This window comes from Chiloscyllium plagiosum, chromosome 1 (assembly GCF_004010195.1).
Source record: "Chiloscyllium plagiosum isolate BGI_BamShark_2017 chromosome 1, ASM401019v2, whole genome shotgun sequence".
NCBI lineage: Eukaryota > Metazoa > Chordata > Chondrichthyes > Orectolobiformes > Hemiscylliidae > Chiloscyllium > Chiloscyllium plagiosum.
In genome coordinates this window covers 103,412,260-103,424,673 of record NC_057710.1, presented here as the reverse complement: position 1 = coordinate 103,424,673, position 12,414 = coordinate 103,412,260, and the positions used below count along the sequence as shown (strand labels likewise).

Here is a 12,414-nt window from a genome sequence, read left to right as displayed (position 1 = left end):
AATATTGCAATTGTACCAGCCTCCACTACTTCCAGACATGCACCACCCTCTGGTGAAAAGGTTGCCCCTCAGGTCCCTTTTATATCTTTCCCCTCTCACCCTAAACCTATGTCCTCTAGTTCTGGAATCCCCCATCCCAGGGAAAAGACTTTGTCTATTTATCCTATCCATGCCCCTCATGATTTTATAAACCTCTATAGGATCACCTTTCAGCCTCCGACACTCCAGGGAAAACAGCCCTAGCCTATTCAACCTCTCCCTAGAGCTCAAATTCTCTAACCCTGACAACATCCTTGTAAATCTTTTCTGAACCCTTTCAAGTTTCACAACAGCTTTCCGATGGGAAGGAGAATTGCACACAATGTTCCAGCAATGGCCTAACAATGTCCTGTACAGCCTCAACATGACATTCCAACGCCTGTACTCAATACTCTGACCAATAGAGGAAAGCATACCAAACGCCGCCTTCACTATCCTACCTACCTGCGACTCCACATTTTCAAGGAGCTATGAACCTCCACTCCAAGGTCTGTTTGTTCAGCAACACTCCCTAAGACCTCACCATTAAGTGTATAAGTCCTGCTAAGATTTGTTTTCCCTAAATGCAGTGCCTCACATTTATCTAAATTAAACTCCATCTGCCCCTTCTCAGCCCATTGGCCCATCTGATCAAGATCCCATTATAATCTGAGGTAAACTTCTTCGCTGCCCACTGCACCTCCAATTTTGGTGTCACCTGCAAACTTACTAACTATACGTCTTATGCTCACATCCAAATCATTTATATAAATGATGAAAAGCAGCACTTCACTGGTCACAGGCTCCAGTCTGAAAAACAACCCTCCACCACCACCCTTTGTCTTCTACTTTTGAGCCAGTTCTGTATCCAATTGGCTAGTTCTCCCTGTATCCTATGAAATCTAACCTCGCTAACCAGTCTCCTGTGAGGAGCCTTGTTGAATACCTTACTGAAGTCCTTATAGATTACATCTACCTCTCTCATCAATCCTCTTTGTTACTTCTTTAAAAAATTCAATCAATTGATTAATCCTGTCCCTCAGAATTTGTTCCAGTAATTTTCCTACCACTGACATCAGACTGACAGATTTGTAATTACCTGGCCAATCTGTGCTGCCCTCTTGATTAAGGGAAGCACAATAGCTATCCTCCCATCATCTAGCGCTTTGCCTGTCACAAACAAAGTATTAAATACCCCTGCCAGGGTCCCAGAAATCTCCACCCTTACCCATAGCAGCCTGGGATATATCTCATCAGGCATCTGTATATCCACTAAAACATCTAATACCTTTTCCTTATGAATCATTGCATGTTCTACAACCTCCCCATTTCAACTGAAATCTCCAGCTATGACATTTTTCTCCTCTGTGAACACAGACGAGAAGTATTCAGTTAGGACCTCACACACATCCACTGGCTTCATGCACATTTTGCCCTTTGGTCCATAATAGTTCCCACTCTTACCCTGGTAATCTTCTTATTCTTAATGTATTTATTAAAAGCCTTGTGTTTTCCATGATCCCATCTAGCAAAGCTGTTCCCTGACCCCTCTTTGCCCTCCTAATGTCTTTTTTAAGCAACCTCTCATACTCTGTACACTTATGAAGGGCCCTCCCCTGTTTTTAACACACTGTACCTGATATATTTTTCTTTTTTTATCTTGATGAAACTCTCAATGTCACTTGACATTTAAGATTCCATGAACTTTCTGCCCTTGCTCTTCACTCTGAGTAGCATGCACACCTTGAATTCTCATTAGACTACTTTTAAAAGACTCCCACTTTTGAAATGTAGACTTACCTGCAAGTAGCTGCTCCCAGTCTGTTTGCCAGATCCTGTCTAATGATGTTGAATTTCCCCCAATTTAGAAATGATGTCTGAACTATCCTTATCTTTTTCTATAATGAAACTTGTATTCACGTTATACATTAACAATCTGTATGAAGGAACTGAGGGCATTGTTGCTAAGTTTGTGGACGACACAAAGATAAGTAGATAGTATTGAAGAACCAGGGAGCCTGCAGAAGGAACTGGACAGGTTAGGAGAATCATCAAAGAAGTGGCAGGTGGAATACAATGAGCAAAGTGTGAGATTATTCACTTCGGTCGGAAGAACAGAGGTGTAGACTACTTTCTAAATAGGGAAAAGCTTCAGAAATTTGAAGCACAAAGAGACTTAAGAGTCCTAGTTCTGGATTCTTTTAATGTTAATATGCAGGTTCAGCTGGTAGTTAGGAAGAAAAATTCAGTGTTAGCATTCATTCACACAAAAATAGACAGAACAGTAAATATGACACAGAACTAGGCGGGACAGTAAATTGCAATGAGGAAATAAGAACCTTACAAATGAATTTACATAGATTCGGAGAGTGAGTCAAAATGTGTCAGATGGAGTTTAACATGGAAAAGTGTGAGGTCATGCATTTTACTCAGAAAATGGGAAGGTGACCTAACATCTAAATGGGGAGAGAACTCGGGCTGCTCCAGTGCAGAGGGATCTGGGTGTCCTTGTTCATGAGCCACAGAAAACTAGTATGCAGATGCAGCAGATAATAAAGAAAGCGAATGGAAAATTGGCTTTTATAGCTAAGGGAATAGAATATAAAGGTAAGGAAGTATTGTTGCAACTATACAAGGCATTGGTGAGACCGGACCTGGAGTATTGTGCACAGTTTTAGTCCTCTTATTTGAGGAAAGATATAATGGCAATGGAGGCAGTTCAGAGGAAATTCACCAGATTGATCCCAGAGATGAGGGGTTTGTCATCTGAAGAGAGATTGAACAGTTTAGGCCTATGCTGTCTGCAATTTAGAAGAATATAGGGAGATCAAATTGAGGTATTCAAGATGATAGAAGGTGTGGATAAAATAGACCTGCTTCCTCTTGTGGGGCATTTTAAGATGAGTGGTCAGAGTCTTCGGATAAGAGGTAGCAAATTTAAAACAGAGTTGAGGAGAAACTACTTCTCCCAAAGTCTGGTGAATGCTGGGGCAGTGGGTAAATTTAAGGAGGAGTTAGACAAGTTTTTAATTGGTAATGAGTTGAGGGGAGAAAACAGGAAAATGGGGTTGAGGAGCACATCAACCATGATTGCGTGGCAGAACAGACTCAATGGGCCAAAAGCCCTAATTCTGCTCCTTTCTCTTATGAACTAAAATTTCAAAAGGAATAAAAGAGCAGAGATGTAGAGCCGAGGCTGTTCAAGGTTCCAGTTAGACGGCCTTTCAAATATTGTGAGCAGTTTTGGGCCCCATATCTAAGGAAGGATGTGCTGACATTAGAGAGGGTCCAGAGGAGCTTTACAAGAATGATCTTGGAGATGAGGGCTTGACATATGAGGAGTGGTTGAGGACCCTGCGCCTGTACTCGATGGAGTTTAGAAGAATGGGAGAGATCTAATTGAAACTTCAGAATACTGTGAGGCCTGAATGGAGTAGACATGGAGAAGATGTTTCCACTAGTAGAAGAGACGAGGATCCAAGGTCATGACCTCAGAGTGAAAGAACATTCCTTGAGAACTGAGATGAGGAATTTCTTCAGCCAGAGGGTGGCTAATCTGTGGAACTCATTGCCACAAAGGACTGTGGAGACCAAGTCACTGAGTATATCTCAGAAAGAAAGAGAGAGAGAGAGATAGGCTCTTGTCTGGTAAAATGATCAACAGTTAGGTTGAGAAGGCAGGAAAACGGGTTGACAAACATATCAGCCAAGCTCAAATGACACAGCAGACTCAATGGGCTGAATGGCCTAATTCTGCTTCTGTGTCTTATGGTCTTATCTTACTATTCCCAAAATGTTCACCTACTGAGAAATCAACCACTTGACCAGCTTCCCTAGGATTAAGTCTAGCTTTGCCCCTTCTCTAATAGGACTATCTACATACTGGCTAACAAAGCTTTCCTGGATGCACTTTAAAAATTCTGCACAGTCTAATCCATTCATACTAAGGTGATCCCAATAAATTTGAGCAATGTTGAAGTCCCCTGAAAACATAACCCTGGTTCTCTCACACCTTCCTGTGATTTGCCTCCATGTCTGCTGCTCTATCTCCCTCTGACTGTTGGGAGGCTTGTGATATAATCCCAGAAAAGTAATTGTCCTGATTTTATTTCTAAACTCGATCCAGATGGCCTCATTTGAAGACCCTTCTAGGACGCCGTCCCTTGTTACTGCAGTTATATTTTCATGTATCAGTAATACAATGACCCCCCACTCCCCACTGCTCCGCTTTCCTCCCTTTCTTGTACACCCTGGTATGTTGAGCTGCCAGTCCTGACGTTCCTTCAACCATGTCTCAACAATTACAACAATATCATATTCCCATGTGCTGATCAATGCTCCACGTTCATCTGCCTTACATCAATATTTCCCCTCTCCCAGTAATGGGTGTCTGATTAATAATAAATATTTGAAGTATGAAAATAAATACAAAAATATGACTTGAAGGACACTGTAGAATGAATGCGTGCAGCTTAGAATAGAAATGCAGTGGTTTTTCTCACCACTCTTTCATGTTCTGTCAGCTATTGGTAGTCATTTGACTTTTGTAAGAGAGTGTTGTTTCCCTTCCCAATTCACTGTATCGGATTGCTGAATCAGCAATGCTGTCAGTTCCACACTGCTTTCCACTATTCAATGACAGGAATATCTGAGTCAAGTGAAGAAAAGCATCAGAACGCATTACATTCACATCAGAGAACAGGAGTTTGAACCAGATGGATATCATTTAGTATTTTCTACTACTGGCAATTATAGTTTTATTTTTAATGCAGTTCCTAAAAAAACTCTACAGTGCGGAAAACACACACAAAATTTTATTCTAACCCACCTGCACCTAACAGGGAGGTTGCCACTGGCTTGGAAACTTATTTCTAGATTAAGTGGGCTTTGAAGGGCTCTTTAACTGTATTGCAGCGTTAACCTCCCACTTTTGCCCACCTAATCTGAAAGACTGGATGGATTGATGTGCTGAAATTGACAAAAGATTTTTTTTTTAAAAAGGGAGCCAGGCAGGGAATGATGGGCTGAATGGCCTAATTCTGCTTTTGTGTCTTATGGTCTCTAAAAGGACTATGATTTTACATGGATTCCTTATGGTTAAGTAACAACAAGGCTGAAAAGGAATCCTCTCCCACTTCACTCAGGTCTCTCAGTCTTATCTAGAAGTCCTAGTATGGGATCTGAGGTTTACATTAAGATGGTCTTTACCAAGGAAATGAGATGATGTTTATCTACACCCTGCATGCAGCTGAACTTGCACCCTTGGCAGTTAAAATTCTATCCCTAGTCTTGTTGATGTCAGAAATCTGTGATGACCACAGCCTATCTCAACAGCTGGGCACAGCTTCTGGGAATGTCCACCACAGAATCCAATGAACCTTACAGAATCAGAGAAAGACATTTTAATCTGCAGTGAATCAAAAAGACCTGTATCACTGGAGACAAGTTTGGGCTGCTAGCCTGTTTTAAGCCCCAAATGTTGGCTATTCGCTGCTGGCTCTGGAGACAAGTGGGCCTAAATGCCCTCACTGACACCCTTCAGTGTATGCAAAAAAGTTGATGGGATTTTTTTTTCAAAATTAATGCCATAACTCAACACATTTTCCCCAAGGTGATGGGTGTGAATCCCATCATATTCCATCCAGCTATTGAGAGAATGAGGACCTTGGAATATCTGATAATGTATTGCATCCTAAACTAATTTGCAACATCATGTGATGTACTCACTGGGATTGAAATGGAATAATGTTAGAAAGCCATGGATTTTCACTTATGTTGTGAGTAAATAGGATTGGAGGATTTGTGCCATAGGGAGAAGCTGAATTGGCTGGGACTGTCTTCCCTGGAGCATAAGAAGCTGAGGGGTGATCTTATAGAGGTTTATAAAGTCATGAGGGGCATGGATAGGATAAATAGACAAGCTCTTTTTCCTGGGGTGGGAGAGTCCAGAACTAGAAGGTATAGGTTTAGGGTGAGAGGGGAAAGATGTAAAAGGGACCTAAGGGGCAACCTTTTCACGCAGAGGCTGGTGCATGTATGGAATGAGCTGCCAGAGGATGTGGCGGAGGCTGGTACAATTGCAGCATTTAAAAGGCATCTGGATGGTATATGAACAGGAAAGGTTTAGAGGAATATGGGCCAAATGCTGACAAATGGGAGTAGATTAGGTTAGGATATCTGGATGGCATGGACGATTTGGACCGAAGGGAGTGTTTCCATGCTGTACATATCCGTGACTATGATTCTGTATAGAATCATATAAATTTATCTTGGGTGATAGAGAGTAACAAGTGCTATCACCTTTCCTATAATATATTCCATCAGATATCCAGCACCATTGAAGTAAATTACTACATAACTTCAGTTGTGCTGTGTTGTTTTTTTTTTAACATCTTATCTATTCTTCCAAAACTACTGCCCTTTACTGAATATTAAGCCCATGAACAGTGGGCAATATCCAATGGCTAATCTAAACATATTTTTTCATTCCTGATTTGGAGACAGAGTGTTGACTATATCGACAACTACAGGCACCAAAGCTTGGTCTAGTCATTATTCATAAAAGTCTTTGTGTGGGTCCTGTGTATGTATTGGCACTTTTGTTTGATTTTTGGTTGAAAACATACATTAAGTTCCATATAGCTTATTCCAAAAGCTTGGCATCTGGATAATAGATTTTTTACTAATTAATTGTCTTTTATATAGTAAAGAATTAAATGGACTAAATGTTAAAATGTACTAGGGAGACCTCCTTAACCAGTGATCTGTTTGAAATCCTAATATATCAGTCAGACAGTTAATATGGAGCTACAGCCCACAAATGAGTGTGTCACGTTATTACACCCAGTGGGTAAATATTTCAGTTTAGTGCTAATAACATAGAACTTCACACAATGTATTTCAGGAGTTTGGACGTGCGCTTGAATTTGGGATACACTTTTGCATTGCAGTAAGATCTGCCACAAAGACGACTTAGAGCACCATTTTGCATCCAAACAATTGGAATTCATATTGTCGATCTCCTAATTGTTTGCTGTAACTGCTATGAAAAATCAGGGGAACCAGCATAAACAGCACTGTTCAGAAATTTTCTGTGACGTTATGATGGGAAGTCAGAGTTCCATGACATAAATTCGATCACAATCAATCTCAAAGGAATTGAGCAATTTATTTTATGTTGTTTTGTGGATAAGCAGCAACAGGGAAATCGAAGCTCCTGTTTCAACCAGGTTTTAAGTCTTCAGTTCTAATTCTGAAACAAACCTGCTATCACAGTTTTTTTTTTTAAAAATCCAGTCAGAAGTGAAAAATATCTTTACTGCATTGTTGTAAACCTTAACCAGAATAAAGAATGTGACATGACCAAGTCAACATTTGACTTGAAATTTTGACACAATAAAACTGAGACCTGTTGCTTGAGGATTATGCCATTATGTTTAAGTTTGATCATATATGGTTCTGTTATACAACATAATAAGTTAGCTTATTTTAAAGTAAGCAATTGTTTTGGAGATAATTTTTTTTATCAACTTTTTTCATATAAAGAGACATTTACAGTGTGACAAATTAGTGTTTCGGCTTTTTTTTTACTTGTTTTGCTCATAAGCAGCTGGCATGGTGCTGCAGTTATCATTATATTTTGTGTTTGTTTATAAGCAGGTGGACTTATGTATTTTCATGAAAATATTGCTCCCTGTGATTTTTATATCTCATTATATTTTTGTTACTTACAATCACATTTCTTCTGTTCTAAAAACATCACAGCAGCCTGAACTAAAATCATAAATGATGGTGGGAATTTTACTATTTTACCACCCTCTTAGCCCTCACCCCAACCTGGCATTGGCAGAAACCACCTTGTGGAGTTTCACCAAACTAATTCTTAGGATGGGGTTATTTCAGAATGAGGAAAAAGAAAATAGATTGGGCCATTATTTTCTGTAGGAAATGATCTCAATCAACTATACAAATCCTTAGAGTGCTCAACAGGGTAGACACAGGACAGATGTTTCTCTTAAATCGCAGGCAGTGGTTTAGTACCAGTGAACACAGTCTCAGACTGAGAGGCAGACCACTTTGGATTAAAATGATAAGGAATTTAATTCACTGATAGAGGTATATCTTTGCCCAAAAGGAAAACCTTTTGTTGAATATGTTCCCAACCAAGATGAATAACATTGTAAGATATTTAGAAACATTAAGAGATGCAGGTGCAGGGAAATGTTTTTCAAATAGAAGATCAGCTGTGATCTGATTGAATGGCAGAGCAGTCAGGAGGGACTGAATGGCCTACTCCTGCTCCTAGTTATGATTTCACCCACTCACCTTCACATCTAGTGTCATGAGGGACTGCCTTTAGTCCAGCAGCGACCAGCAGTCCCAGTGACATTGCTGGGATGAAGGAACAGCCAGCTGTTTGATTTTCCAGCAACTCCATGACGTAAGACTTCATCCCAGCTGGAACCAAAATCTTGCCTTGAGCCAAGTAGTGACTGTAAAATGAGTTCAGTCCTTAACGGCACATGGAGACTGGGTCTAGATTAGAGTGGTGCTGGAAAAGCACAGCAGGTCAGGCAGCATCCGAGGAGCAGGAAAATCGACGTTTCGGGCAAAAACCCTTCATCAGCAATGAGGTTGGAACTGGGGTAAGGTGGGGGGAGGGAAAATGAGGAAACTGGTGAAGTTACATTGATGCCCTATGGTTGAAGTGTTCCGTGGTGGAAGATAAGGTGTTCTTCCTCCAGGCATCGGGTGGTGAGGGAACGGCAGTGGAGGAGGTCCAGGACCTGCATGTCCTCGTCAAAGTGGGAGGGGGAGTTGAAATGTTGGGCCACGGGGTGGTGGGGTTGGTTGGTGCGGGTGTCCCGGAGATGTTCCCTAAAGCGCTCTGCGAGGAGGTGTCCGGTCTCCCCAATGTAGAGGAGACCGCATCGGGAGCAACGGAAACAATAAATAGTATTGGTGGATGTGCAGGTAAAACTGTGATGGATGTGGAAGGCTCCTTTGGGGCCTTGGATGGAGGTGAGGGAGGAGATGTGGGCACAGGTTTTGCAATTCCTGCGGTGACAGGGGAAGGTGCCAGGGCGGGAGGGTGGGTTGTTGGGGAGCATGGACCTGACCAGGTAGTCATGAAGGGAATGGTCTTTACGGAAAGCAGAAAGGGGTGGGAGGGAAATGTATCCCTGGTGGTGGGGTCTGTTTGGAGGTGGCGGAAATGTCAGCAGATGATGCGGTTTATGCGAAGGTTGGTAGGATGGAAGATGATGACCGGGGGGATTCTGTCCTTGGAGACTGAGTCACCCTGACTTTCAAGTTGAGGGCAGCATCATTACTGTCTAAATGTAAAATTCCACCCAATATTCATAGTGATCCTATGCATTCTTGATTTCATCAACCTCATTAGTCTCAGTACTGTCTTTGACCAGTTGCCCATACCATTCTATTTCACTATCTCTCCTCCTCAGTCCATCCACATGATAATTTCACATATAATTTTCCATTATATTTGTAACATGGTTATCTCTAAATTTCATCAAAGATATTTCCTTGGCCTCTTCATTTCCTTATGTAGGTACTGCTGTTTGGTGACATCATACAAATCAATTGTACATGAACATTGATCTCCAGCTAAATGTGGCAAAAATGAAAACTACTGTCTTCAATTATTCAAGTGATCATCGAATCCAATCCCATAATCTCATTGACTGAAATAGATTGTAAGTTTGTGACCTTATGATCCCATTCAATTCCCTGTTCTCATACTTATCATTCTCTACAGGAGTCAACTAATTCAAAATTACTGACCATTTCTGACCTACACTTAGTTATGTTTGTGAACCATACCCATGTTAATTGATTCGCATTTGGTTTAAATTTAAATTTAAAATTTGTATTTGATGTAATTTTTATGACCTCGCCCCTTCCAATTCCTACCAAATTGTACCTCCTTAAGTCATACAACCTCAGAGTCTGTTCATTCAAGGCAAGGACCCTTCAATATTTGTTTTCCGTGCTGTCATGACAATGTAAATGACTTGTGCTCACGTTTTGGGAGAGCCATCATTATAATCTGCCCCAAAATTGCCACATTGCCTGGAAAATTCAATCACCCTGCAAATTGAATAAAAAGTAATGGTGAGGAGTTACACATTTCTTACATTTACTGTATTTACAACTGATAGGCTCACTATGGACTATCTGCAGTGAGAATGGGGAAAACTAACCAGTGATTGGAGGATTGAGGTGACTGCAGCAGGGCCTGGGGGTAGGGCAGGAGGCTAAGTTAGGGAGCAAGACCAATGAGGCCAAGGAAAGAGGCTGGGAACCAGGAAGTAAAGGTGAAGAGCAGGGCTTTGGAGGAAGGAAAGGGTGGGTACAGTTAGAGGAGTTGCAGGGGGATGAGGCAAGATGTGGGGGAGTGGGGATACATGGAAGGGAGTAGGTGTGGAAATGCTAAAAGGGGTTTGCGAAGTGTCTGAAAGGTGAGAGAGAATCTTCAAAGTGGAGATTACAATTCAAAACTTTTTAAAAAAATTTTTTAAACTTTTTAAAGAAAGAAATACTGAACTAACTCTTGATAGAAAAATGAAGGTAATAAATTCCTTGCAAATTCATACATAATACCAAGATTCAAGTTTCAGATGTTCAGGAGCGACTGTGTGAGAGCAGATGTTGTGGATGTTACTACAATAAATGCAATGTCAAATGTATAATTTAATATCAAACAATTTTATGACATAAAGATTTTCATTTATGTGTTATTAACTCAGGGTGGTTTACAGATTTTGAATTCCATAAGGCGCAGTGGCTGTGAGAGAAACATTCAAAGGCCTCATGAGTCTGTGGAAAGCATGTTTAGGATGATGGATCTTTGTGTGCAAAGAAGTGCCAAGTTTTGTTTTGAAGGAAAGCATTTGTAGCTAAGTTGGCCTGTTGGCTTATGTCAATTTAGATACTGTTGTCTAGGAATTTATTACCTATCTTGTTTGTGGTGGCTTTAATTTTCATGGAACAGTGATGTTTATTGGGATATTGATAAATTTTCCTTAATATGTCTTTGCGCAAGCCAAATTCCCTCAAGTAACAAATACAACAGGGAGTGTAACACAGTGATTGCAGAGAAGGAACCATTGAGCCTCTGATCAACAAAACAGAGCCCTCAAGAAATATTATGAACTCTGGTGGAAATTCTTGGGTTGCTGCACCGATGTACAGCTTTGATGCAACATTGTCTATAACCTTTCCTTTGTATCCATTTCTTATCTCCCACTTATCTGCATATTAAATGCTGAATAATTGCTCACCATGCTTTTAACTGTCAAGTCACTCTTCTCTGCATTTTCTCCAACACTCACCTCTCCAGCTCCTTTTGTTTTACCTTTTAAAACCAGTCTGTTTGACTAAATATTGAGTCTATGACCTTTATTTTAGCATATCTGTGAAGCAACTTAACTTTTCTCAAAGACACTAAATGTATTCAAGTTTTGTGGTCGTAGTTAACCATTTCATACTGTGAGTAATATCTTTATTAAAATATTTTTGATAACCAAGCAGTGAGATAATCGTGGATATTGCTGGAATAAAATTGTGTGAGAGTATTCATTGTTCAGCAATTGTAAAGATTTGAAGGCACTTTTATTGTCACAGTTAACAGAAATCATTGCAGTGAGTTTTGACAGTCTTTGTGCTTTGCTGACACCTGATTATCGTAGCCTTACTGAACATGAGAAAAAAAACAACTAAAATGCTGGACTATAATCTTTAAGTGGTTGGGAAGGAAGTGGTGGAAAGGTTCAAGAATCAAGTTTCATGTGAAGCAGTGCTATATGATAAGATGAAAACAATACAATCAATAAATTATTCAGTTGGAGAAGCAGCAAGAATTCATTGCTTCCTGAAACATAAGATATTGTTAGATAATGCAGGTTAAGAATATGTTAACACTCATTTGCAATTGCACTTGCTGCAAGAATCACAAGTCTTATGTATGCATAAATTGTCTCTAAATAAAACTGCAATGTTAAGCATTCCCTATGAGGTGACAGATAAACGAGCTTGTGTTTAATATTTAATTTCTTTGTAAGTTTTTTGAGGATTTCCAGTATTAGTACAAGCCAAGTTCAACAACGTCCTAAAAGGTCAGATGGTGAAATTGTGTTGAAATTAAAAAAAAGAAAATATAGCGGGAATAAAAGAGTTGATTGAACTTGCTAATGTCTGTCTTTTGCTTCTGCCCAAGACCATCTTCGCCTCCTTTCCCCTCCTCTCCAGCCACTGGCAACCTATGTGCCAACTGACAATTCCTAATACATTGTCTATCCCAGCTGGATGCTAAAATCATCAGTGCTGCAACACTGTAATGATGTAATCGATGTGTCAGAAGGACGATAATTTGGA

At 40.3% G+C, this 12,414-nt stretch overlaps 1 protein-coding gene across 3 annotated transcripts in view; it reads left to right on the top strand.

The window, feature by feature from the left end:
• pcdh7b (protocadherin 7b) overlaps positions 1 to 12,414 on the top strand; it is a 391,978-nt gene that overhangs the window by 343,637 nt on the left and 35,927 nt on the right. The gene's annotated exons all lie outside the window — the stretch shown is intronic.